We start from the raw sequence: 24,259 nt of genomic DNA, 5'->3' as shown, positions 1-24,259 counted from the left end.
GGGCACTGCTGGCCTTTTCCATAGGGTGGGGGTGACCCCCAGAAAAGCCTCTCATGCTCCTTCTACTTTCTAAGAAATCCTTCCATAACTCAGGTCAGATCAGCCACCAAAACCTACCAGCAGGCCCCAGGCCACAGCTGTGGTTCCCAAACAGCAGAGCCCAGGCCACTATTCTGGGCAGTGAATAAGCCCACCCTTTTTATTTTAATAGCTGTGCATTTATTTGAATGTGTTAGAAAATACAGCTATGATCAAATCTATGATCTCATGGCTATGAATGATGAAGATGATACTAAGTAGGTATATATGTTTTCAAAGAAGGGAGTTGATTATTTTTAAAGAATGTGAAGTCAGTGCTAGTACATGTGGAACCAGCAACACTCATTACTGAGGTTTAGGGGCTGTTCTGGATCACAGGCAAAATGCTAACCTCCTTGCTGTGGGGTTCCAGTTGCTTTCTGTGACTCCCACCCACACCCAACCCTGCCTTCGCCCAAACATCCCAGGCACTTGCATCCCACCCCACCTCCACTCTCACTGTGCCTACCACCTGGAATGCCTTTCCTGTCCACCTGTGAATGCGCAGGGACCAGGAGAGATGAGCTCCTTGCTGGGACCATCACAAGGCCAAATGGAGGATCCTCCCCCCGACCGGCCCAGGCCCTGTCCATCCACTGCCACTCCCTGCAGTGCGTGAGGGTCACCATAGCTGGGACCATCTCTTCTCAATGGTGATGGGGAAAAGCACGATCTGGGGGTGTCTGTTGTCCTCCCCACTGTGCCCAGCCCAATGCTGGCACCAAGCACAGGCCCCGAAAGCAGACACCTAGTCACAGTCTGGATCTGTCACTGCCTGGTGCTACACCATGAACAATGCAACTCACCCTTGGGGCTCAGTCTTCCCCCTTCATCTGTCAGATGGGGGCCAACAAACTTCCTTCCTTGAGGAGTGAGTGGTATGCGGTGTCAGGGAGTTTATTCCACCTGAAGGTACCTAGAGGCACATGCCTGGCAGGTTGTCAGCACTCCACAAATACTGACACTGATTATTCACATCATCAAGGCTATGGTCATTACTGGGGGGCCAGTGGATATGCATTGAGTCCACAGTGATGCAGGATGGAGGAGAAGGAGATAAGACTAGAGCATCTTTGTGTTTAGGATCCAGAGAAAGTTCTCAGTACCTGTTTACCCCTCTCATTCTGAATATGGGAAAACTGAGACTGCACCCTGGAACCAGGGCCCAGGACTTCCATCTGTGGTGGTTCACCACTACCTGCCCCCCAAGACTGGGGGCAGAGGTGAATGAGGCCTGAACTCACCTGCCCAGCAAGACACTGGAGCCCCTCGCCCCTGCTTGCCTCTCCTCTCCAGCGTGGGCTAGCAAGACCCAGTGAGGAATTCTAGGGCCTGTGGCTGGCAGGAGAATTCTCACTTCACTGAAGCAGTGAATCAAAAGCCTTATTCTTTACCGATTCCTCTGATAGGTGGGAGCAGACATGACCTTTGTCATTTGTTATTTTTAGCTGAGCAGGCAAGGAATGATAAAAACCTGTACGGGAGCTGACTATAAATAACATGCCTGTGGCGTATTTTTTTCAACACATCTAAAAATTGTAGAGCTAAACAAGCCTTGCCCTTCGAAGCAGAATCACAGCATTAGCATGGCGCTTTACAATCAGCAAGCCAGTTTCACAAAAGCCATCACTGAGGATCACCACACAGTTCCCTGGCAGAGACACTTTGATTGTCCTCATTCTGCAGATGAGGAAGTAAGAATGAGATTGGCCAGTGAAGCTGTTGGCACAGTGCCTGACCCAGGACGAGAGCCCCAATATATAACACTGCCCATACTGTGGTATCTTTGAGAGGTCAAAGAGTGTGTCCGGGGAGAAGGAAGGGAGCAGGACCAGGACCACCATGGGGCCGCCTATCTCCAAAAGCCATAGGCCACTGGCTGCTCATGGGCTTTATGGAACCAGAGGGAGAAGAGGTGGATGTGGAAAGATCAGAGGAGTGGGTGTTGGGCATCATGGATCCATCAGGATGAGAGTTTGAGTGAAAAGGTGGTGGCTGGAGTGCTGGAGGCTGAGCTTTAAAGGGTTCGGCAACGAGGGAGGAAGAGAAAGTAATTAGACAACAGTTTTCTAGGGTAGTGCCCCACCAGAGTCACCTCATCTGACACTGAAATCCGGGCAGAGCAGTGATCCGAGGCAAGCCCCATGGCAGGAGAATATGAAAAGCCACCCAAGAGCCCATTGCCAGTGCTGGGTGGGCAAGAGCAGTGGGCAGGGAGGAAAAAGTCAAAGGACCAGAGCAGAAAGGGGATCCTGGGACATGGAAGGTAATGGACTGTGAACAGCTGCATTGAGCTTCTGCCCAGGGCTCAGTGGTGTGCAGTGAACATGTAATGACCAGCTCTTAAGAGATGGGGGCCCACTTTGTAGTATTTGCTGTTTGGGGGTGTTGGTAAATGCTCCCATCCTGGCAAATTGCAAGCTACCAACACAAGACCATTGGTATATGCAGTCAACTCTCTTGAACCAACATAAGCAACTGCAGAACACCACTGGGCAAGACTGCCACCACACCAACCCTCCAGGATAGGACACTTAGGTCCTGCTTGCTTCAAGGGGAGAGAAGAGGGGCTCGAGGGTCATTTTAAGCAACTGTTAATTGTACCTGTAACACACGACATACAAAATATTCTACATGTAGTATCTCAGTTTAATTCTCAGCACAATCCTCCAAGGTAACCTTGGAGGTAATCTTGGTTACCTCCAAGGTTATCTCCATCTTACTGATAGAGAAACCGAGTTCAGAGAGGTAAAGTAACTTGCCCAAGGTTACACAGCCAGGGAGTGGAGGAGCCTGGATTTCATCTAGGTGTGTGTGAGCTCACAGCCTATTCCCCAGCCATACACCAGCTGGCCTCAAGCCAGGGTACTTCTGGAAACAGAATTGGGGCTGGGTTTTTAGGCAGGAATTTATCAGTGGGCTCCTCTGTGGGACTGGCAGCTGAGAGCCCTGACCCAGTCTCAGAGGAGTTGGTTACCAGCCTTGGGGGATGTCCTGAGAGGTTTGAGACACCCCCACATGGGAAGGGTGCAGAGCAGCATCACCGTCTTCCCCTCAGCCCGGGGCAGAGCCATCACTTGGCACCTCACAGGGTTCCCTAAACCCTACCTCCCTCCTTCCCATCTTTGCAAATGAACATCCCAAGAAGCCCTGCTCTAGGAGGCAGTCCCCACATTGCTGGGCATGTAGTAGGTGCTCAATTAATGCTAAAGAAATGAAGAAAGAAACCAATAATATATTCCTATTCTCTATCATTTTGTTTGAAATCAAAGACTAGATTTCCTATGACTTAAAAGTGTTGTCACCTTTGCAGAAAAGAAATGGAGAAGCAAAGCAGACTTTGCTGGGCACCGTACTATGTGCCCCATACATACATTTACTCTTTTAAGCCTCTTCACACTCTCATAACTGCAGGTATTATTATTTCCACCTCATAAACTAGAAACTAAGCTTCAAATTGACCAAGTGATTACCCCAAGGTCACCCAATACTAAGTGGAAGAACAGGGATTCAATCCTGTGTCTCTTTGATCTCTAAGCCCCTGCTGTACTGTGCTGTGTCCCCCAGAAAAAAAAATAACACCTTATATCTGAGAAGCTGCTTTCAGTTTGCCAAAGACCCATCCATGTCCTTCTTGTATGTCATTGTTGCTAGTCAGCCTGTGGGGTGGGCAGGGCAGGGAAGCTGGTAGGAGAGGAGGGCGGGCTCAGGAGAGCAGGGTACCCCCTGGCCCGCAGCAGTTAGTTCTATCCCAGCTGGCTCTTGATCCAGCGCTTATCCCCCCCTTCCACAGGGCAACCTGTTGGGGGCCTCGTAGTGAGAGAGTTGGCCCAACCTTGAGGGCAGTCCCATCCACAGAGGGCCCGCACAGTGGGACAGCCAGGCCTAGAATGTCCCCACAGATGCAGGATCTCCTTGGAGGGTGGTCCTGGCCCCTGTGCAGATGCTCTTTGGAATCATATCTGGTGAAGATGGGTTCTAAGCAACATGGCCCACAGGGTGACCAGGGGCGGTGTTTCTCATAGAGTCAAAAGGCTGTCCTGGAGCCAGCCCTTGCATCCCAACCCTGGCCTTGTTGTGGTGTGTCCAAGGCAGGTGGCTGCCACTCAGGACCTCAGGTTACTCATCTATAAAACAGAGGGTAAGGCTGACAGAGAGACCTGGCAGCACTTCCAGGCCCTGATGTGCCAAAATTCCACATTAACCAATTCCACAGGCAGATCCCAAAAGGAATTCCCTCTGGGGAGATGTGGCAGGCACTCATGGGGACGAGGCACTGTCAGCATTACCCAACCTTCCTCAGGCCCAGCTCTGGCTCTGCACCCTGCCTTCACCCTGTTCCCTTCAGCCACTTGCTGGACACCCTGGCAAAGCCCGAGCATTAAGACCTGTAGCAGGGTAGTGATGAAGATGTCTGAGCCCAGACCCCAACACTACCCCTAAGCTAGCCAACCTTGGCCAAGCTACATGACCTCTCTGTGCCTCAGTTTCAACATCTATAAAATGGGGGTGATAATCAGACTACATAAAGGATAGGAATTAAAGGAGCCAAGACATGAAAAGTTGTTTAAAACAAACATTCCCTGGCATGTAGTAATTATTTACTCAATGCCAACTCTCAGTACTACTATTTGTAATAACTCATAGTAATACCATCTCTCTTACCCAGCAGCTCTCAAGTGGGGCTACAATTAAGGGCCATCAGGGAGGCAAGTGGAGGCACTGGATTGAGAATCCTGAGCCCACAGCTCTCATCTCAACCACCCACGACCCCTTCACTTCTCCTGAGCTCAGTTTCCTCTTCCCTCAGGTAGCTCCCCTCAGTTCCCAGCACATTTGGGACTCCATTAATACCTGCTGGATGGTCTTGTCCTCCTAGCTCTGGCTCTGTACAAGCAGGACCCCTTTCCTGCTTGCTGATGTGTCCCCAGCTCAGAGTCTGCTCCAGGCATGGTTGGAGGAATGAATGTGTTGCCTGAGGAAGGTGTGACGTTACTGTGGTGTGGCTGTCTGACAACAGTGTGGAATTCTACCATGTGGCAGGCCCCTCACCTGAAAACCCTTCTACGTTTCCTCCTTTTCCTGGAATAAGGACAGAAATCTGTACCGTGGTCCAAAATGTTCCTACCACCTCTCCTACCCTTTCCCCACACTTTTTCCCTGCCGTCATTTGGTCCTCCTTTAAATCCCTTGAGAATTATTAAGCTATTTCCAGTCTCGGAGCCTTTGCACATGCCATTCCCTTTGCAAGCAATACCACTTTTACCTAGTGAGCTCCAGCTCAGCCTGCAGACCCCAGCCCAGTCACCACCCCCTTGGGGAAACATTCTGTGATTTCCCCTTCTACTCCTGCCAGAGACAGCCAGGTCCTCCTACAGACTGTGCTCATGGCCTCTGCCCCTTCACCTCCTGCCTCTGTGTAAACTCACATTGGCTTGTGTGCTCATTTCATGTCACATCTGTCCTTTAACCCTCTGAAGAGTAGACACCATGGGCTTTTCTACTTACTGCCTAACACGGAACCTAGCAAATAGTAGGTGTCAGTGGAAATTGGTTGAACAAATGAGCAGGCAGAGATGTTGGAAGCATGCCTATTTTACAGATAAGGAGCCTGAGGCCAGAGAGATTAAGGGACTTGCCCAGAGCCTATCGCTAAGGAATAGGATTGGAACTAGTCCATCGATTTCTACTTCCCAAACTCCTGCCACTCTCCCCACTCCACTCCCTTGCCACCTTTGGATGCGAAGAAAGACCCTTTGCGTCCCAGAGGGAGAGGGTAAGGGCTTCTGTTCCCCTGAGAGCTCTGGCTGCTTGGAAACCTTGTAAGGGGTTGAGTCCACACCCCACTGCACCTCTGTGCGTCTTTCAGAAAATATCTGAGTTCTAATTCTCAGTTCACGACCAGCTATGTGATCCTGAACTCTTCACCTGTACTCTCCAGACCTCAGTTTCCTCATCAGTAAAATGGGAGTGATACTGCCCACATAGCAGGTTAAGTGTGTGTCCATAGTACGTGCATTAGCACAGAGGAGAGTGCTCGGCAGAGACCGCTTATGCCCCTGTGGACCCCATCCCACTCTGATGATACGCAGACAGCTGGGATGGCCACATTTCATTCCCCAACCAACTTCTCATTGGTTACAATCCCAGCAATCTCCGGCCATCTAGTCAGTCAGCTTGCAGCTTTCTTCATTATCACCCCCTCTTCTCCTATCCTCTGAGAATGCTCTTTCTCTGCTGGGTACTTACAGCCTCCTCAGCAGGAGCACATCCAGAGAGATTGCAGGATGTGTGGCAGACAGTGGTTTAAATGCTGGGTCCCGTGCCACACAGCTGTGTACCCCTGACCAAGCCACTCACCCTCTAAGTTAAGGACTAATAACATCAAATTCTCCTGAGGTAGTGATGAGGAGTAAATGACAGCTCATATGTTGAGTGCCTGGCATATAGTAGGTGCTCAGCAAATGGCAGGTTCCATTTCCTCTTCTGACACTCCCTCAGTCATCATCTCTACTCCTCTGGGGTTTTTCCCCCCTCTTTATAGTTTTCTCTAGGGAGTCAGCATTCCAGCAAGAGGGAAAACACACACACACACACACACACGCACACACAAATGTTAACTAGGGACCCCAGCACAGTACCTCACATTCAGTGAGAGCTGGATATATATTTGCTGACTGAATAATTCAAAGGAATGCATTAGTAATGGTGAAATGTCAGGCTGTAGAGGGAGCATTTAGGGACAGGGGCTCCTCTCTGAGGTCTCAACTCACCTTGAGTCCAACCCTGGACTTAGACCCCCCTGGTACCAGTTGAGACATCTCTGCACAGGGTGTCTGAGTAAAGTTGGGGTCTTTCTTTCCCCTGCCCAAGCCGTACATGCAGAGGAAGCCCTGTTCATTGACAGGCTCAGGAAATAGCAACTCTTAAGCCAGGACCTACAAGTAAATGCAAAGAATATTTCTAGAGCCACAGAGAGATACAGATACTAGTTTAAAACCACCAAGGGAATTGCTTTTTCATTCACCAAAACTGCCCCCATCAGTTCAATCAATATTTATTGAGGCCTTGTGCCCAATATTAGTGATACAACAGGCAAATGAAACCCATTCCCTATCCCCAGAGAATTCCCCCAGCCTGATGGATAAGACAGATGCACATAAAAAGCTTAATTGCAAGAATTCTTGGTGGGGAGGGGTGATGGAGGTGAAATTGGTAAAGGCTTCATGGAGGAAGAGTTGCCGGATCTGAGTCTTGAAGGATGAGTAGGCATTCTCCAAACAGAAGTGGTGGATGAGGGAGAGGCATCCCTAACAAAATGGATGGAGCATGCAAAGAAACAGAGGCATGGAAACGCAGGGGTGTGTTTGAGGAGCAAGGGAGGCTTGGTGTAGGCAAAGCAGACAGGACAATGGAAGGGATGTAGAAGAGCTGTCTATGCCACGTGAGCCAACAGTAAGGAATTTGGGTTTTATGCAGAGTGCACAAGGGAGCCAAAGAAGGGTTCAGAGGAATCGAGAGAGCTCTTTAAGGTGCAGGGGGTAGGTAAATGGGAGGAGGATGCAGGAGAAGAGGCAGAGAAACCAAGGAGAAGAGTCAGGATTGATAGATGGGAGAGGGCAGTATGTATGTGTGCCACTTAACCAGGTGTCATTAACCCAAAGGGGCAGCATAGATGAGACTGTGTTTCCCAGGTTTGGAAAAGGCAGCCTCCTCCAAGAAGTTCTCCCAGAGTAGCTCTTGACTCCCTAGGCTCTGTGTTCTCCCAGGAGAGAAAGTGCCAGCTAACTAATTGGCCCCTGTTCCTGGCCTCTCCAAGGGGTAACAAGATCAACCATCATGACATGCCTGCCTCGCCCAGCTAGAAGGTTAGGGTAGGCCCTCCAGGCTGAGGATTTCTGACCTATGTGGTTGAGAAGACATGTCCACAGTGGTGGGAAATTTAGGTCCCATGTGGCTCCCTGGACAACATAGGGTCTATGGGGCTAGGGATGGGGCCTCACACAGCACTGGTTTCAAGCCCATTTCCCTACTCACTCTATGGGCTTGGGCAACATCATTTCACATCTCTATGCCTCTGTTTCCTTCTATAAAATGGGGGTAAAAATAGGACCTACATTTTAGGATGTTGTTAAGCTCACACCATATGAAACACACAGTAGGATGTCAATGTGAATAGTGTCTGAAGTTAGTTCTCAGTCAGGTCTGCACCCTCCTTATTGGGGAAGTAAGAACAAGGGGGAGGAGCTGGGAATTGGGGGCCTGGGTTGGAGTCTCAGCAGAGCTTCCTGCGCCCTAGAGACCAGCCTCAACAGGTGGTGTATGAGAATGATCATACCCCAGTGGGATGAGGGTCTGGAAGAGACTTACCCCACTAACATTTCCCAGGAGCCATCCAGAGAATCTGATTCCCCCTACACCATGTGTTTCTTCTATTAATCACAGCCACCCTTCTCCTTTAGCTTTCCAGCCTGCTAAATAGGTATAATTGTCCCCATTTTGCAAATGAGAAAACTGGGATTCCAGGAGGTTGAGTCATTTGCCCAAGGTCACATAGCCATAAATGAAGGAGCTGGGTTTCAAACGCAGGTCTCTCTGGGCACAAAGTTCCAGCCCAACATCCATTTGTCTGAGAGAGTTTTGGATCATGGTAGGAGGGGAGGAAGGGACCCCCAGGAGGTGGAGGGGAGACTTGGAACAAGCTGGGCCAGGTGGTCCCCATGCACATATTCCTTGGCCCCTCAAGGTCAGGGGATCAAGGGCCTAGGGAAGCCTGAGCTGTGTGTCGCACATTTGGGTAACTTTAGGCAGGAACAGAGGGAAAGGTCTAGAGTTGGAGTGGGACGGATCTGGGTTCTAATTTGGCTGTAATTCTCACTGGCTCTACAACTCTTAAGCAAGTCACTTGAGGTCTCCAGGCCTCAATTTTCTCTTCTGTGAAATGGGAAGAAACCCAGTTTCTCCGAGAATAATGTGGAGGTCAGACAAGACAGGTATATGAGCAACCTTTGGAAATAGATTCCTGTCCCCTGAGGGGCCCTTGCCAGCATCTCTTTGTAACAGCAACTGACCCAAGAGCTGCCCCAGGACCCCTGCCCAGTTGTCAGAAGACCCTGAGCTGGGCAAGGTGAGAACAGGTTTAGCCCTCATGCCTGCTTCCTCTCAATATGGAAAGCGATGGAGAGCCCGTAGCTTATAGAGCTAGCCTCTGAATTTATCTGATTCTGCCTCTGTCAGACCTGTGCGGACCTACCTCATCTGTCTCCCTTGTGCAGCTTGCCTCCATCAGACCAGGACAAACTGCTCACTCCCATCCCTAGGCAGACTGACCCTTTCCCTCCCCACACTGCCCTGCTCTAGGATGTATTACGGTGGAGAAAACGTGGTCTGGCCACCTTAATGCCATTTGAAAATCAAATTAGTCTGGCTCTCCCCTCACCCCTACCCTATTTCTCTTGCCTTCCCCCAATGCTGGCCAGCCTCCTGCCTCTCTCCCCTCTTCCCTGTTGGTAACTGACCTGTCGTTCAAGCTTCCTGGAGTTGCAACACTAACAGCATTGTTTGTCTGATTTCACAATACCTCTGCCTGTCCAGTTCCCCCTGCCCCCCAACATATCCTGGAAGGACAGGCCAGATACCCCAGGTACATCTGCTACAGGAAGGGGAGACGCAAGAGGTAGGGCAAGGAACAAATGTCTGAGATCAGATTCTATACTCAAGGATTACCCTGGGCAAGTCATCCTTTTCTTGAAGCCTCTGTACTCAACTGTAAAATGGGAGCATTGCATTAGGAGTCCTTGAAGGTCCTTCTAGTTCTAGTATTTAATGAGTCAAAATCACACAGCAGCAGGTTCATTCAAGATTTTACTATCATATCTTCCACAGCTGGGAGCTGGGACTCTGGAGACAGCTAATGTGGTCATTGCCCAATGAGGAAGACAGATGTGCAGCCCATCACAGTACTGTGTGGTCAGGGTAGAACACAGGCATGAAATAATTCTGTCAGTGAAATCAGGAAAGACTGTCTGAGAAAGGGACACTTGAGTTGGACTTTGGAGGATGAATTTCTATTCAGACTCCAAAAGGGTTCATGGGCCTAGCATAAGAAAAAATTTTCACCCTATGCTGTTCAATATTTGGGCTGTCTCAGAAGTTGGGGATATCCTGTAACTAGGGTGTGGATACAGAAGTACACAAGGCCATGAATGCCAAGGAGATGGGAGCTTAGCCAGGTACCAGTTCTAGTCTTAGATTCAGGAAACCAAAACCCATGAGTTCCTGAGAATTTGAAGTCTGTTGGTGAAGCCCCAGCCCACACCAAACAGGGACCAGTGAGCAGGCAGGACTCAGGACTTCCAAGCAAATGCATATGGGGACTCACAGCTGACCCACACCATACGGACCTTCACACGTAAAGCCAAGAGCTTGAAGTCTCAGTCTTGGGTCACAGGCTTGGCTTACCCCCTCCTAGCTGAGAGAACTTGTCCTGGCCACTGCTTGCCTCTGAGCCACACTCGGTTTTCTCATCTGTAACTTTGGTTCTCAGCGGCCACTCCAGCAGTTGTGAGGATTAAGTGACTTATTGTGTTGCAGGTGGCCTTTGCAAACTATAAACTGTACTGGACATGGGAGGGATTATTATTGTTGAAATGGTAGTTTTTAACCAGCCCCTTGAGGGGCTGTTTATTTTGTAATCTGGGAAAGTGATTCCCCCAGTCATGTTACAGTAATAACAGTGGGATTCAGGGCACAGGCTTGTTTGCTTGGACCACATGTGAGCTACAGTAGGCCTTTCACTTCTGCCCTTCCTTGCCCACCCTCAACCCAGTCATCTCAGAACACTTTTACTTGGCACCATGTCGAGGGGCAGAGGCTGCCCCTCTGGTCTTGGTGAAAAGGAGATTCTTGACCTGGCCCAGCCCTGGAACTGGGGCTGACTTAGAAGTCTGCCTGGAGGGGGGCTGGTGGAGCCCCTGACCTGTACCCACAAGAAGAAGGCTAACATGGGAGCTCCCTGTCCCAGGCTGTTTGTGAGCAGCAAGAGCCTTTCTGAGAGGTGGCCTGGGCTGCTGTGGTAGCCTAGCCAGGTACCTGCTTTGCCTGCCCCAGCAAAGACCAGGGCCACCCAGTGCTTGGCATCCTTCGTTTCTTAGCATCCTCCCTGCATTGAGGCCACTCCGCCTGGCCCATAGGTAGCATGGGACCCCTTGGTGGGGCTTGGAGGTGGCGGTGAAAAGTTAGGGGTTATCAGCCTGCTCCTTCTGGCAAGGGCCCTGCTGCTGGTGCTCTCAGCTCTCTGCTTCCCATGGCCCCTCCGCCTGGCCGGGCTCTGATTTTGGTGCAGTGCAGACTTTCAGCTTAACGAGACAAATTGATATTCTGTGCCAGCCCAGGGATGGAGCAGCAGGCAGCTCGGGACACTCTGGCAGGCAGCTCAGAAGTGGGCAGGGGGTGGGGGCAGGGGAAGGAGGCTGCTTCCATCTGGAGCTGCCTCCTGGGGCAACTCCTACCCCTGGCCCCCCTTGCACCCTCTCCATGTTGACAAGTGCCCTGAGACATGTCCTGAAGGTCCTTCCACCTTCAGTGCCCTCCTTCCAAGCAGGGCACCCCCTCTTTGAGGGGCGGGGCAGTGAAGAGGGAGGCTTCTAAGTCTAAGACAAGCCCCTTCACCCACTGTGACCTTTTACCTTGCTCCTAGGGCTGTCCTCCCACCATTCTGTATTTAAAGGGGCAGCAGGTCTGCCAGGGATAAAGCAGGAAAAAGTTGGCAGCTGGCTAGGGGGATTCCATTCCCACAGACTCCTCTTTGGAGTTCCCTTGGGTGCTCTGGACATCGTCTGTTCCCCCAAATGGTCAGCCCCCAAACTCATCGCAGATGTCACCTCAGGTTATGTAGATGCATAAGACATATGCAGACATCCCTGCCAGTGGGCACCTGTCAGCAGAGAAATCACCCCTTGAAGGGGTCTTCTGCCAGGCCTGCGGCCCAACCCCACCCCAGGTCGGGGTGCACACGGCCAGCCAGCGGCTAGGTTGCAAAGGTAGCTTTTAGATGGCAGCAGGAACTCACTGCAGGCCCTGCAACCACAGATGTGTTTGATCTGAGTTTAGTCCACTCCTCCCCTCAGTGACCTTTGCCCTTCAGGCATGGGGGTGTCCTGACCAAAAGGGGCGGGGGCGGGGGACAGATCCCTTTCCCAGCCACAGGAGGACCCCAGAAAGAGAGGGAGGACTTAAAGACAAAAGTGAGCAAAATCCTCCTCTCTCTGCTATTACTACCGCACCCCTTCCTCCACTGGAGGGACCCCTCCCCTCCGGCTCAGCCCCAACCCTACCCTCACCATGCCCTTGACATTCCCTCCTACTTCGAGTGAGCGGGCAGATTCCTGAGACTCTGCCAGCTTTAGCTCTTCATGATCCCACGGGAGGAATTAAAACCGCAAACAACACCGTGGTGGTTCGGTCCACACAACCCCCCCCTCCCGCCCCCTACTCTCCTACTCCGCTCTCCTGTGCCCCTAGCAGAACAAGCCCCCGCGGAGGCCCGCCCCCGTCCTCCGGCCCCCTCCCCCAGCCTCCGGCGCAGCGGCAGGGGCGGCCTCTGCCTCCCCGGAGATCGCGTTTTGCCGGGGCGATGCTCTCCTAGAAGCCGCGCCGCGCCTCCGCCCCCCGCCCCCCACCTGCTTGGGCGGGATGGTACAGTCTGCAGAGGCACCGGGCACGCTGGCTGGGCTCAGCCGCGGCACCAGCTGCCGCACCGCGATTCCGGGGCTGCCCGCCTGTAAACCATGCCGGATTTGTGCTGATTTTCCTAGCCAAGTAAGTACCGGCATCCCCCAGCATGAGAAAATAAAAAATAAAAAGCACCCCACTCCGCTCTCCCCTTCCTCCCTCACCCATTTTATTTTGTTTCATTTCATTTGCTTTTTCTCAGCGCTGATGGTGGTGGCGGTGGCAGCGTGGAGGGGGTTGCGAGCTGGGCTTGTTTATCTGGCAGCAGCTGAGGCTGCATTGGGAGTTGCTGCTGAGGGAGACACTAGTGTGAGGAGGGTCTGTGTGTTGGAGGGAAAGGCTAGGATGCTGGGGACACAGGGAGGAGGCCTGGAACAGGCAGATGCCTGGGGTCTCAGGTAAATTCCAGCAGCCTGTGGACAGCAAATGCCCTCAATGGATGTTACGCAAGGACCAACAAGCTGGTGGCAGGGAGGGGGTTGTGGGGGCAAGGTTCTCTTCTCAGTGAGGTGCTGGACTTGGGGAAACAGGACCGAGAGGTACCCCTGCCTGCCTCAGCCAGGGTGCCCAGAAACAGGCAGCAGGAGGCCCTGCCCAGAGGGTCCCCTTGGTGGGGTGGGCTGCTGTGGGCCAGGACCCACCAGGTCAGGCCGGCCAGCCCACGAGTGTGATGGCAGGAACCAGGTCCCTGAGATGGCCAGGATGGGGGCAGGAGTAGCACGGTCAGGCCATTTTGCAGCAGTCATGCTGGATGGTGGAGTTGGCACTTTCTGCCTGGAATCCCAGTTCCTCAGCCAGCCTGGGTGGCCTCTGGCTGGGCACTTGGGTACCTGGGGCTCCTCCCTGCCCCCTGCAGGGTCTGAACTGGGAAAGCCAGCAGGGGGCTGCTGGACTCCCCGAAGGTGGACTGCTGTGGGCACGCACTCCTTGCTAGCCAGGTGGCCATTCCACACAGCCTCTGCCTTCCTTCAGCAGGTTGTTTGGAGAGGGGTCTCTGCAGCTGGTCCTCCTGTGACAGGCAAGGTCCCCCAGGGTCTGGGGATCCCCATGCAGAGGCCCAGCCTGGCTCGACCTTCAGAAGGATAAGTGGCAAGCTCCACCAGCAGAGGGTCTTGGTGTGATGCTGCACACGCCTGGCCCAGTGCAGAAGGAGCTCCTCTCCTCACTGGCATTGCTCTCCAAATCGCTAGGAGGAAGCGGAGCTGATGTTTGGGGCATTTCCTGGAGTGGCAGGCACCATCCGGAGAAATTCTCCTTTGACGTGTGCAGTAGGAGGGGGCTTGTAGTACAGACTGCCAGGGCTTCCGCCTGTTAACTTCCTTGAAGGGGCAGTGGCAGGTTTGGGGCTGTGGCTCTGGGGAAACCCTGTGGGTGGTCCAGGAAAGATGCTGATGGCCCATATTATTTAGCCACCTTCATATGCCCTGTCCCATTCTCATCAGGGCCTATAACACATCCACAGACTTGCATGTATACAAATATAGTACACATTGTAATGCAGTATATGTTTCAATCATAGACACACATATGGAGTACCCATATAGTACACTGCGTGTTCCAATGATAGACATTCATATAGAGTACCCATGCCCACATATACACCCACCACATGGGAATACAGCTCACATCCCTGAATACCACCTGCAAATACAGCATGCACACGAACGCAGCCTATACTCACACACCCACACCTGAAAATACAGCATGTCCACACATGCATGTAGCACTAACACAGGAATGCAGTGGGTTGCACATGGGCAAATCAGCCTGCACGTAGTGCCTACAGCAGTCACAAATGTGACATGTGCTCTGTGAGGACTGGCCCCAGTGTGAAAGAGACAAGCATACATGTATGGGGTCCCGAATGCCAGCTGCATGCATGTCCACTTAATTGGCAGACACACAGCATGCTGGAATACACCCACAGGTGAATGTAGGTTGCACATGTACGCAGACAGCCCTGGCACACAGGTGCAACACCTTTGTGAATGCTGTGTGCACACCACTCCCCCAAGAACCCTCAACCTCCGGGCATCTCATGGAATTGAAAGTGCCTCTGGGCACTGGGGAGAAGCTTGCCCCTCAGGGCACTGCCCTGTGAGGACGGAAGGGCACGGGCCCCCAAGCGGCAGCTGCAGCCCCACACAAGCCTGACGGGAGGGCCAACCCAGGTTTCCAGGGAGCTGTGATTGGGTTCAGCAAGGCCATCTTGGGTTATTGATGTTCTGCAGGGAAGGCTGCCCGGTGTTGGATAGGAGACAGGAGGGGGCGGGCGCAACTGCTTTCTATGGTCCAGACCACCAGGATCCCACAGGCCCCCTTCTCTGGTACCAGGCAACTGGCGCACTGGTGTGGGATCTCTAAGAGATGGTGCCCTGGATGCCTCTAGCCTTCTCCAAAGTCTTCTTTAGACAGAAGGTCAGATAAGCCCATGGCTTATGCTGCAGAAACACTGAAATGCTGGGCCTCTCCCTCTCTTCTGCTATTCCCCCCTTCCCTTTTCCCCACCTGCATAAGTATAGGTCAGGGACATTTGGGTAAATAATAACCCAGCAAGCATTCACTGAGCAAATTGCTATGCACACATCACTACAGTGGGACCTCGCATAGCCTCATGATTCCCATGCCACAGATAAGGAAGCTGTGCAGAGAAATGAAGGCATCTACCCAAGGTCACACAGCTGGAGCATGGCAGAGATGACAGGCAGGCCAGTGGGCTCCCTGCCTGCCTCTTAGGATCTTCCTTCCCCTCCTGTGTGAGTCTAATCCAATTTGGGGTGTCAACATCTTGGGAAACAACAGGCCAAAAACATGACATTTTTGGTGGGGATCTAAGAAAGGGACTAGAGCAGGGGTGTCAAATTCATTTTCACCAGGGGCCACATCAGCCTCGCAGTTGCCTTCAAAGGGCAAAATGTAATTTCAACTCCTTAACAGTTAAGGAGTAGCTACATTTATAGAGTCCTAAAATTATTTTGGCCCTTCACGGAATTGATGGCACCTAGAAAGCCAAATGCAGATGTGTACACTGATGTTATCTGGCCTAGGCCTATTTATTAGAGGGAAACTAAGGCCCAGCCAGGTCCAAGGTCATATTGTGCTCTCAGGAGAATAGGGAATCTTGCCAATCTCTCTCAGGTCCCAGGCAAGAAGCAGCAGCAACCTACTTGTGTCCCTGATTTTCCCCAGATGTTTGACTGCAAATTAGAAGTATACCAGGCCTAGCCTCTACTCCTAGCCAGCTGTGTGACCTTGAGCAAGTCACTCTCTCTGCACCTCAGTCTTTTCATCTGTGATTAGGGCATGTCTGTCCTTTCCTGCCTCAGCCCACAGGTGTCTGGGAGCCTTGAGCACTATAGAAGGCTGTGCACAGAGGAATGATTGGCAGCAGCACCAGGGCCAGAGCAGGTGAGCATCTTGCTGCCAAGGTAGGAAGGAAAGCAAAGATGGATAATCTCTAGGCTGGTGGATCTCAAGCATTAGTGGACATAAGAATCACCTGGTAAGGAGCAGATCTTGGTCTCCCAGTGATGCAGGAGGTCTTGAGGGCTGCATTGTCACAGATGCCCCGCAGTTTGTATCTCCATAGCTCTAGACCCCAGGGGGCCAAGGTGACTGAGAAGGGGCTTGGGAGATCTCATAGGCTGACAGAACTGCTGGCATCGTGCTCTTCACCTACTCCTGCCACATCTGAAGAAACTGAGGTCGCCTGGCAAGTTGGTGGCAGAGTGAGACTAAAACTCAGGTCCCCAGCCCTCCAGTCCTCTATCCCACCCCTAGACCCTGACTTTACCCTGTGCAGTTAAATCAGGCCTTTCTGGGGCAGGTCAACCTTCAAATCCAAAATGAGGCTGTATTCTCAGCAGCATGGGTGGGAGGGACACGCCAAAGAGACCTACTGGGCCTTCTAGTTGAGTCCTGGTAAAGCCTATCCCAACCATGTGACAGTGAGGACATGACTCCCCTTCTGTAAACCCTAATCTTTCCTTTTCTAGAAGGGGAATAGATGAACAGCAGAATGTTGGGAAGATTTTAAGTAATGTGTGTGAAGCAGCTGGAACACAGAAGGCTCAGGGTCAAGGTAGGGAGTACTGGGGGACCCTGAGGTTTGGGATGCAGCCCCTGCTAGCTTCCCTTAGCAGAGCTGTCTGGTGAGCACGTGCTGGGCGCCACAGGCACATGCACACGGTGGTGGGGGTATGGAGAGTAGATGGGCTTCCTCCCCTGGCCCCCACCTGAAATACACAGTGAGGTGTGGGAGGCAGGGTGGGTCTCTGGCCCTCTCCAAGGCCAAAACTGAACCAGCAGTAATTCATTTCCCCTTCCCACTGGGAGCCTCAAAGAAGAAACTAGGGAGAATGTTCCTCTGGACAGAGTTGGTTGGATGCCTATAAAAGCTGGTAGTAGATGGAAAAGATGGCAGGGGCCCAGCATTCACAGTGGTAGGATGGAACCTCAGTTTACCCATCTGTAAAATGGATCATAATAGTACCCACCTCTCAGGCTGTTGTGAGAGGCAAGTGGGAGAAATAATGGACATAAAGTGCTGAGCTCAGGGTGTGGCTTGTATTTGTGGCTCAGTGATGGAAGTTGTTGAGTCTGTGAGTCGGAAGGTGTGAGTTCAATAGCTACCTCTGCCACTTAAGGGTGCCCTAGATGAGTCGCTTTGCCTCTTCAGCCTTGGTTTTTTATCTGTAAAATCGCTACCCACTTCATAGGGCTGCCCTATGACAGCCATAAACAATAGGTGACACTTCAGCAGCCACTCCTGAGAACCTACTGGGTGCCAGGCAATCTGCCATGACTTCACTGCGGTCTCTGGTTGGGAGCCCTGAAAGGGATGGAAGGAGTGTTTTTAAGATCTTGGAAGCATCATGCACAATCCAAGAAACTCTGAAGGGTCAGAGTGGAGGGCAAGATGGCTGGGCCTGATGGAGATGGGAGTGGGGACCAGGGCTGGTGTCCCTGAGACTACAGAGGTCCCCACAGACGGGGGAGAAGGCCTTTTGGTCTGAAGGCCAAGAGAGCTGGTTCTGGGCCCAGCTCGGTCACTGGGGGGTGACCTTGGGCAAGTCGTGTCAGCCCCCTGGTCTCATGATTTCCCCTGAAAAGAGGGGCCAGTGAGGGCAGATTCTTCTGCCAGCTGGCCCTAGGGTAAAGGGGCTAAGACAATGCAAGTCTGCAATAGCAGTTATAGCCACTGTGTTTGTTTCCTGTGGTTGCCATAACAAATAACCACAAACCGGGTGGCTTAAAACAACAAAACTTGATTCTCTCACAGTTCTGGAGCCTGGAAGTCTGAAATCAAGGTGTCGGCAGGGCTGATTCCTTCTGGAGGCCCTGAAGGAGAGTCCATCCTCTGCCATCCTGGTTTCTGGTGGTGGCCAGCAATCCTTGGCATTCCTTGACTTGTAGCTGCATCATTTCACTCTCTGCTTCCATCTGCGCGTCATCTTTTTCTCCGTGTGTCTCTGTCCTCTTCTTTTTTCTTCCAAGGACCTCAGTCATTGGGTATAGTGCCCACCTTAAATCCAGGATGATTTTCTCTTGAGATATTTTTTAAAGATTTTATTTATTTATTTTTAGACAGAGGGAAAGAGAGGGAGAGAAACATCAGTGTGTGGTTGCCCCCAACATACCCCCTACTGGGGACCCAGCCCACAACCCAGGCATGTGCCCTGACTAGGAATTGAACCAGCAATCTTTTGGTTTGCAGGCTGGTGCTCAATCTACTGAGCCACGCCAGCCAGGGCTCCTCTTGAGATTTTTTAACTAAATACATATACAAAGGCACTCTTTCCAAATTAGGGCACATTCTGAGGTGAGGTTTCAGGTGGATGTGAATTTGTATTGACCCACTACAGTCAATAATATTTATTGAGTGCTTACTGCTGGTAAGTCCTTTGTCCAGTGTCTCATTTCCTCCTCACTATCACCCACTTTACAGATAAAGAAACCATGGCTCAGGGAGTTTAAGAACATACTCAAGTCACACAGCAAGCCCTGTGTTGACCCAGAGAGAAGAGCTGGAGATGGGCAGGGGAGCTTGGAGGTGTGAGGGGACCTGCACAACAGGAGTCTGAGAGACTACAGTCCTTTAATCTGTCCCTCATTCTCTGTGAACCTCAGTGTCCTCATCTGGAGAATGGGGACAGCGATGCCAAGTTTGTAGAGTAATTGCCAAGTTCTAAAATGCTAATCATAATAAATCTATCCATCCTCAAGCACTTTGCAAAGATTTTTTTATTTAATGTGTAGGAAGGTAATCGCTTACTCCAAGCCACGTCGGAATAAGTGACTCTACCATCGAGTTGCGTGTTGTTGAACTAGTGACTTCTTCATAAAATGGGAGTAACGTTAGTGCTCACCTTTCTACTTGTTCTTAGAAGCAAATAGAATTTAGGTGAAGTGCCTAGCCTTGGCTTATGGTCCAATTAAAGACTCAGAGGGTATCTCCTCATTTGTAAAATTGGGGTAATAATAAAAGTGTATTATTTTTATACTACTGTTTGTTGTGTGAGGATTTGGTAAAGTAATGCAGAGGAAGCATTTGACTCAGGGCTTGGCTAGAGATCAGTCAGTATTAAAGTGGCCTCATCTCACGCCATCAGAAATTTAATCGAACTTAAATCCCAGTGCCAGTGTTGACTTCTGTGTGACCTGAAGCCTGAAGCTTTGTCTCTCACAGTGTGACATCCTGACATGTAAAGTGGGGCTGAGGAAACCTGCCCATGAGATACTGTGAGTGATGTGATGGATCGAAATCTGTCTCAAATGGAGCCCTGGTCATACCAGACATTTGAAATATGTCGAGCTTCTGTCCTGCTTCTGAGGAAAGACCCCAGAGGGCTTTTTTAACTATGCTCTCAGAACAGGCCATTCTGATCCAAGGGGGTCGATTTGATTTTTGTAAAGGCCCTGAGAAGCCGTGCTGCAGTGGAGCATGGGGTTGGAAGAGCCTGCAGACAGAACCTGTGAGTGGGCAGCCCCGCTTTAGGTCCAGGAGCCATATAGCTTTGAAGGAAGGAAGCAGGTCTCTCTGGGGCTCCCGTGCCTCCCTGAGAGCAGTTTCCTGTGAAGTGGTGGCATTCTCTGTGCTGGCTTGGGCTATTCCACTGGGCCATGTCTGGCCATTCCAGGGACCACTTTGCAGGAGTTGTGGGAAGTTTTATCCAGAGGAGTTTTTCCAGCCTGGCTCCCTCAAGCCCTGCCTTGCTGGGTTGGCTCAGGGGTGGCAGAGGGAACTGAGCTGTCAGAGTTTTCTGTTGAGGCTGTGGAGGGGTGGGGGATCCTTGGGAAGCCGTTTGGGGGTGCCCCAAGCCTGCCTGAGGCTTCTGTGCTGGACGAGGGCCACAAGGTCATCAGGGGCACGGGTGTGCTAGGCCCTGGCTGTCGGCGTTTTCTCAGCATTCGAATCTGTACCTGTGGGTCACATGGCCTGACTTAGCAGTGATGTAGCACAGTGGTTCCAGACCAGGTCTGGGCCCAGTCTGTGCAGCATCAGATCGGAGGCCTGGGCACTGGCCAGCTATGCGTCCTTCATCTTTAAGCTTCGGTTCCCTCAGCTGCTAAATGGGGACAGTAGAGCCTGCCCTGTAGGGTTGTTGTGATTAAAGGTGACTTGTGTGGATTCCCAGGTTCACATTTTGCTATCTCTGAAACAGGGGTGCCTACCATAACTGGTGGCAAGTCACTAGAACCGGCCATGCTTTTGTCTTAAATGTACAGGAAGTAGTGATACATCTTACAATGGGTGCATCTCAGATTCGGTAAAATATGGTAAATAAGATAAAAACTCTAAAGGATTTAGAATAGGGCCAGCAGGCTGATAGGAACAGGCCAGTCTCCCACCTGCCTCCCAAGCTCAGTCATGGTGGGACCTTGGTATTTCTGTGCACCTTGCAGGAGCCTTTGTGACCTCTTCTGAAACAATGGATGTGAGAATACCCACCTCCTAGCACTGATATGAAAAGCCAACATGATTATGTGTGTATCATATGCCCAACAGAGTCCCTATATGCAGTAGGTGCTTCATAATTAACAGCTCAAAATAAATGATAAAGACAGTAGAACAGGGAGGAGTTTAAAGCACAGACTCTGGGATTCTAGTTCCTGCTACACCACTTCCTTCCTATGTGACTGTACAAGTTTCTTAACTTCTCTGGGCCTTAGTTCCTCCATCTGTAAAATAGGGATAACAAAAGTATCCAATTCATAAGATTGCTGTGGGAATTAAATAAAATTAAAGTGCTTAAGACAGTGTTTGGCAAAAGTATAGGCAATTATTATTTGATGAACTTCTAATGAGTCTCTTCTACTTCAATAAATGGTAGCTAAAATAGACACTGGGCTCAATAAAATAACAATATAGACCACACTCATTTTCCAGACAGGGCAGCTGAGGCCCAAGATACATATTGGTTTGCCCAAGGTCACCCAGCTGGCTCTCCCCACTACTAGAACCACACCCCAGTGTCCAGGCACTAACCTGATGTTGCTTTCTTGCCCATGTTGGCCTAGGACTCTGATTCTTATGAAGAATGGGTTCTTGCCAGGGGAGGGATGGTTTCTTAAAGAAGCTGCAGCCAGATGCAGCATCCACTGGTTCCAGGCTCCCACCAAAAGTAGTTTCCTTCTTCCTTCACATCTCTACCTATTCACCATACAGGGGAAGGGGCTGCACTGGGCTGTGCCCAAAGTCAGAAGAGCCTGCCAACCACCGTGTAAGCCTACCAGCCAGCACTTCCTGGCCTCCCAGTGCCTTCTCGGCGGCTGCTGAAGGTTTGACATAACAAAACTACCCCCTGAAGAGAGCAAAAGCCCTGGCTGGCCAACTGGTCCAGCCCAGGCAGTGCCAGGGCCACAAAAATGGATTAGAGCAGGAGTTGAGGGAGCAGAGACCTAGGTGCCACCCAGCCTTGAAAAACATAAGCAGTGACCTTGGACCCATTACAGTCCCTCTTGGCATCTGTCCCCATCTTTGAAACAAGGACTTTGGGGCCAGATGGGCCTTCTAGCACTTTAAACGTCTAATATTCAAAATTGCTCTGGCATTACTGATCATCAAAGTCCCAGGGAAGGGGCATGATTAGAGGTAAGGCACTCATGGCCATGTGTGTGTACAGCCGTATGAATCTTGGATCAGGGTCCCTAGGAGCAAGCCTGACCCAGCAGCAGCTCCTGTTTACCCCAGAGGTGGTCTTCAGAGAGGGAGGCAGGTGGGAGGCAGGCAAGGGGTACCCAGGTGAGGCAGAACAGTGTATGCTGTCATATGTATTTGCGATGCAAAGGTTGCTAGACCCAGTCTTTTCCTAGCAACAATCTGAAGGCAGAAGATTAAGAGCTCTTTAGGCCACTCCAAATTTATCAACTTACTTGACTCAGTTCAGATTAAAATGAGGCCCTTCTCCCCATCCCACCCCCAGCAAATTTTGGATTTCTAAACTCAGAGGATCTTGAAGAGGGGAGAGAATGTAAATCAATAAAACCAATACTGGCTGAGTACTTGGTGTGTGCTGGCTGGCCATGTGCCAAGCTCCTCACCAACCCAGAGATGAATCAGCTTCAGAAAGAGCTCTCACTGGGGAGCCCAGGCAGCCCCAGGAGAAGGTGGCAGCTGAGAGCAAACGCTCAGCTGGGAACTGGACCATGAGTAACTTCCATGGCTGAGACTTGGCCTCACCAACCAGTCTTTGGATCCCATAGGGCTTCAGTTTCCTCATCTCTAAAGTGGGACCCTATACTCAGGCAGTAGTAATAGAACTAAATATGTCTGGGCATTGGGGTCCAGGGCTGTTTCTGGGTGCTTCTCTGCCTTCTCAGAGACCTGAATCTGCTCCAGCAGACTCGGGGGAAGGGAATTCCAACAGCTTCCCTTGCCCTGGGACTTCCGAAAGCCTCTCCAGGGAGGCCCTCTGAACTCCCGAGTCAAACCTCTACAATGGGACTGCAACAGCCAAACATGAATGCAAATGCTGGGGTTGGAAAGAGGCCAACAAGCCTTTATACCACCTTCTCCCCTGAGCCTCACTACAGCCTCCAAGGCAACCTGGGGTAATAGTAATAGCTGTGGTTAACTGAGCACTTCCCATGCTAGGCTCTCCATGCACACACACTACTTTGCCTCTCACAACTGCTGTAGGGACCCATTCACAGAGGACGAGACTTGTCCGAGGAGAGTTGGACTCCAGGGGAGAATGAGGCCCAGAGAGGAACAGCCCAAGGTTTCCAAGGGAAACCAGAACCCTGGCACTCTGTCCATGGTACTGACTGTCACCCTCCCCCCATGCTCATATACCACCCCACCCCTCTAGGAGAAAGGACAAGGCCTTGGGTCAGACCTCAAGCGAGGAGAAGGGCCATTGGGCCATACCTGGCCTGTGTTCTAAACACAACTGCCCACAGGGACACAGGGGCAAGTTCAGGATATCCTTGAGGCTGACCTCTTAGCAACAACAGGCCTGGACCCAGGAGTTGATCACATCTTCCGTCTTTATCCTCAATCCCTAAAAGACACCTGGATAACCCTCATTAAGTTGTAGGTACACAGGGTTCGTGTTCTGGGCAGAGGACTTGCATTTCTTAAGCGCCTACCAGGCACTGTTAAGGGATCTATAATTCAAGTCCCAGTGTTGGCACAGACACGTTGTGTCCCCATGGGTGAGTTATTGTCCCTCCGTAGTGGGGGAAATGACTGCAGCCATGTGGAGATTATGCAAGATGTGAGCAAAAGGCTCTGCGCAGCTGCTGCCCAATTCCTGGTCACTGATGTGATTATCACCCTGGCTAGCAACATGTACATCTCGTGTTCATCCCGTGAACAAGGCATTCTTATCCTCACTTTACCGATGGAAACACAGTTTCCTCAGAGAAATCCAGGGACTCACCCCTGGTCCCACAGGTTAGCAATAGTGCCATGGGTAGGACCAGTCAGTTCATACAGTTTGACACATAAGCTTGGGGCTTCAGAGGGCATCCAAGGACATACTGTCCAGAGGGGGTTGTCTGCCAGAGAGATGAAACCCTAGAATGAGGAACAATAGAATCATAGATGGAGGAGACAGCACAGGGTAGTGGTTTAGAGCAAACCCCAGAGCCCAAGAGCCTGGGCTTGATTGTAAACCTAGCATTTCCTAGCTGTGCGACCTTGAACAAGTAACTTAACTTCTCTGTGCCTCAGTCTGCTTACCTAAAAAATGGAAATAATAATATCAATTTCATAACCTGAATTAAATAATTTAATAGCTATAAAGAACTTAGAACAATGCCTGATACATAGGAAACTCAATGAAGTATCAGTATATTTATTATTAATAATCATGGAATCAGAATGGTAGGGGGAACCTGGCCCCATTTTTCTCTCCCGTCTTGTCCCAACCTCCTTTATGCCCCCCCACCATGGCCACCAAGGGGCCCTTCTCAGAATGTCATCTGGCCTGCCATTCTCTGG

At 51.1% G+C, this 24,259-nt stretch overlaps 1 protein-coding gene across 11 annotated transcripts in view; it reads left to right on the top strand.

The window, feature by feature from the left end:
• ATP2B2 (ATPase plasma membrane Ca2+ transporting 2) overlaps positions 1 to 24,259 on the top strand; it is a 494,651-nt gene that overhangs the window by 291,137 nt on the left and 179,255 nt on the right. For 4 of the 11 annotated variants that reach the window (XM_037130798.2, XM_053668981.1, XM_037130795.2 and 1 more), the window contains exon 1: positions 12,275 to 12,897. The exons of 5 other annotated variants lie outside the window; for them this stretch is intronic. The gene's annotated coding sequence lies outside the window, so the exon portion shown is untranslated. Of the gene's footprint in view, positions 1 to 12,274; positions 12,898 to 16,167; positions 16,892 to 24,259 lie in introns of those variants that run through there. 2 more of the 11 variants (XM_053668980.1, XM_037130797.2) reach the window with 2 other exon arrangements.

Source organism: Artibeus jamaicensis, unplaced genomic scaffold (genome assembly GCF_021234435.1).
Source record: "Artibeus jamaicensis isolate MK-2021 breed Jamaican fruit bat unplaced genomic scaffold, CSHL_Jam_final contig_519, whole genome shotgun sequence".
Classification (NCBI taxonomy): domain Eukaryota; kingdom Metazoa; phylum Chordata; class Mammalia; order Chiroptera; family Phyllostomidae; genus Artibeus; species Artibeus jamaicensis.
This window is presented reverse-complemented; position numbering and strand designations above follow the sequence as displayed.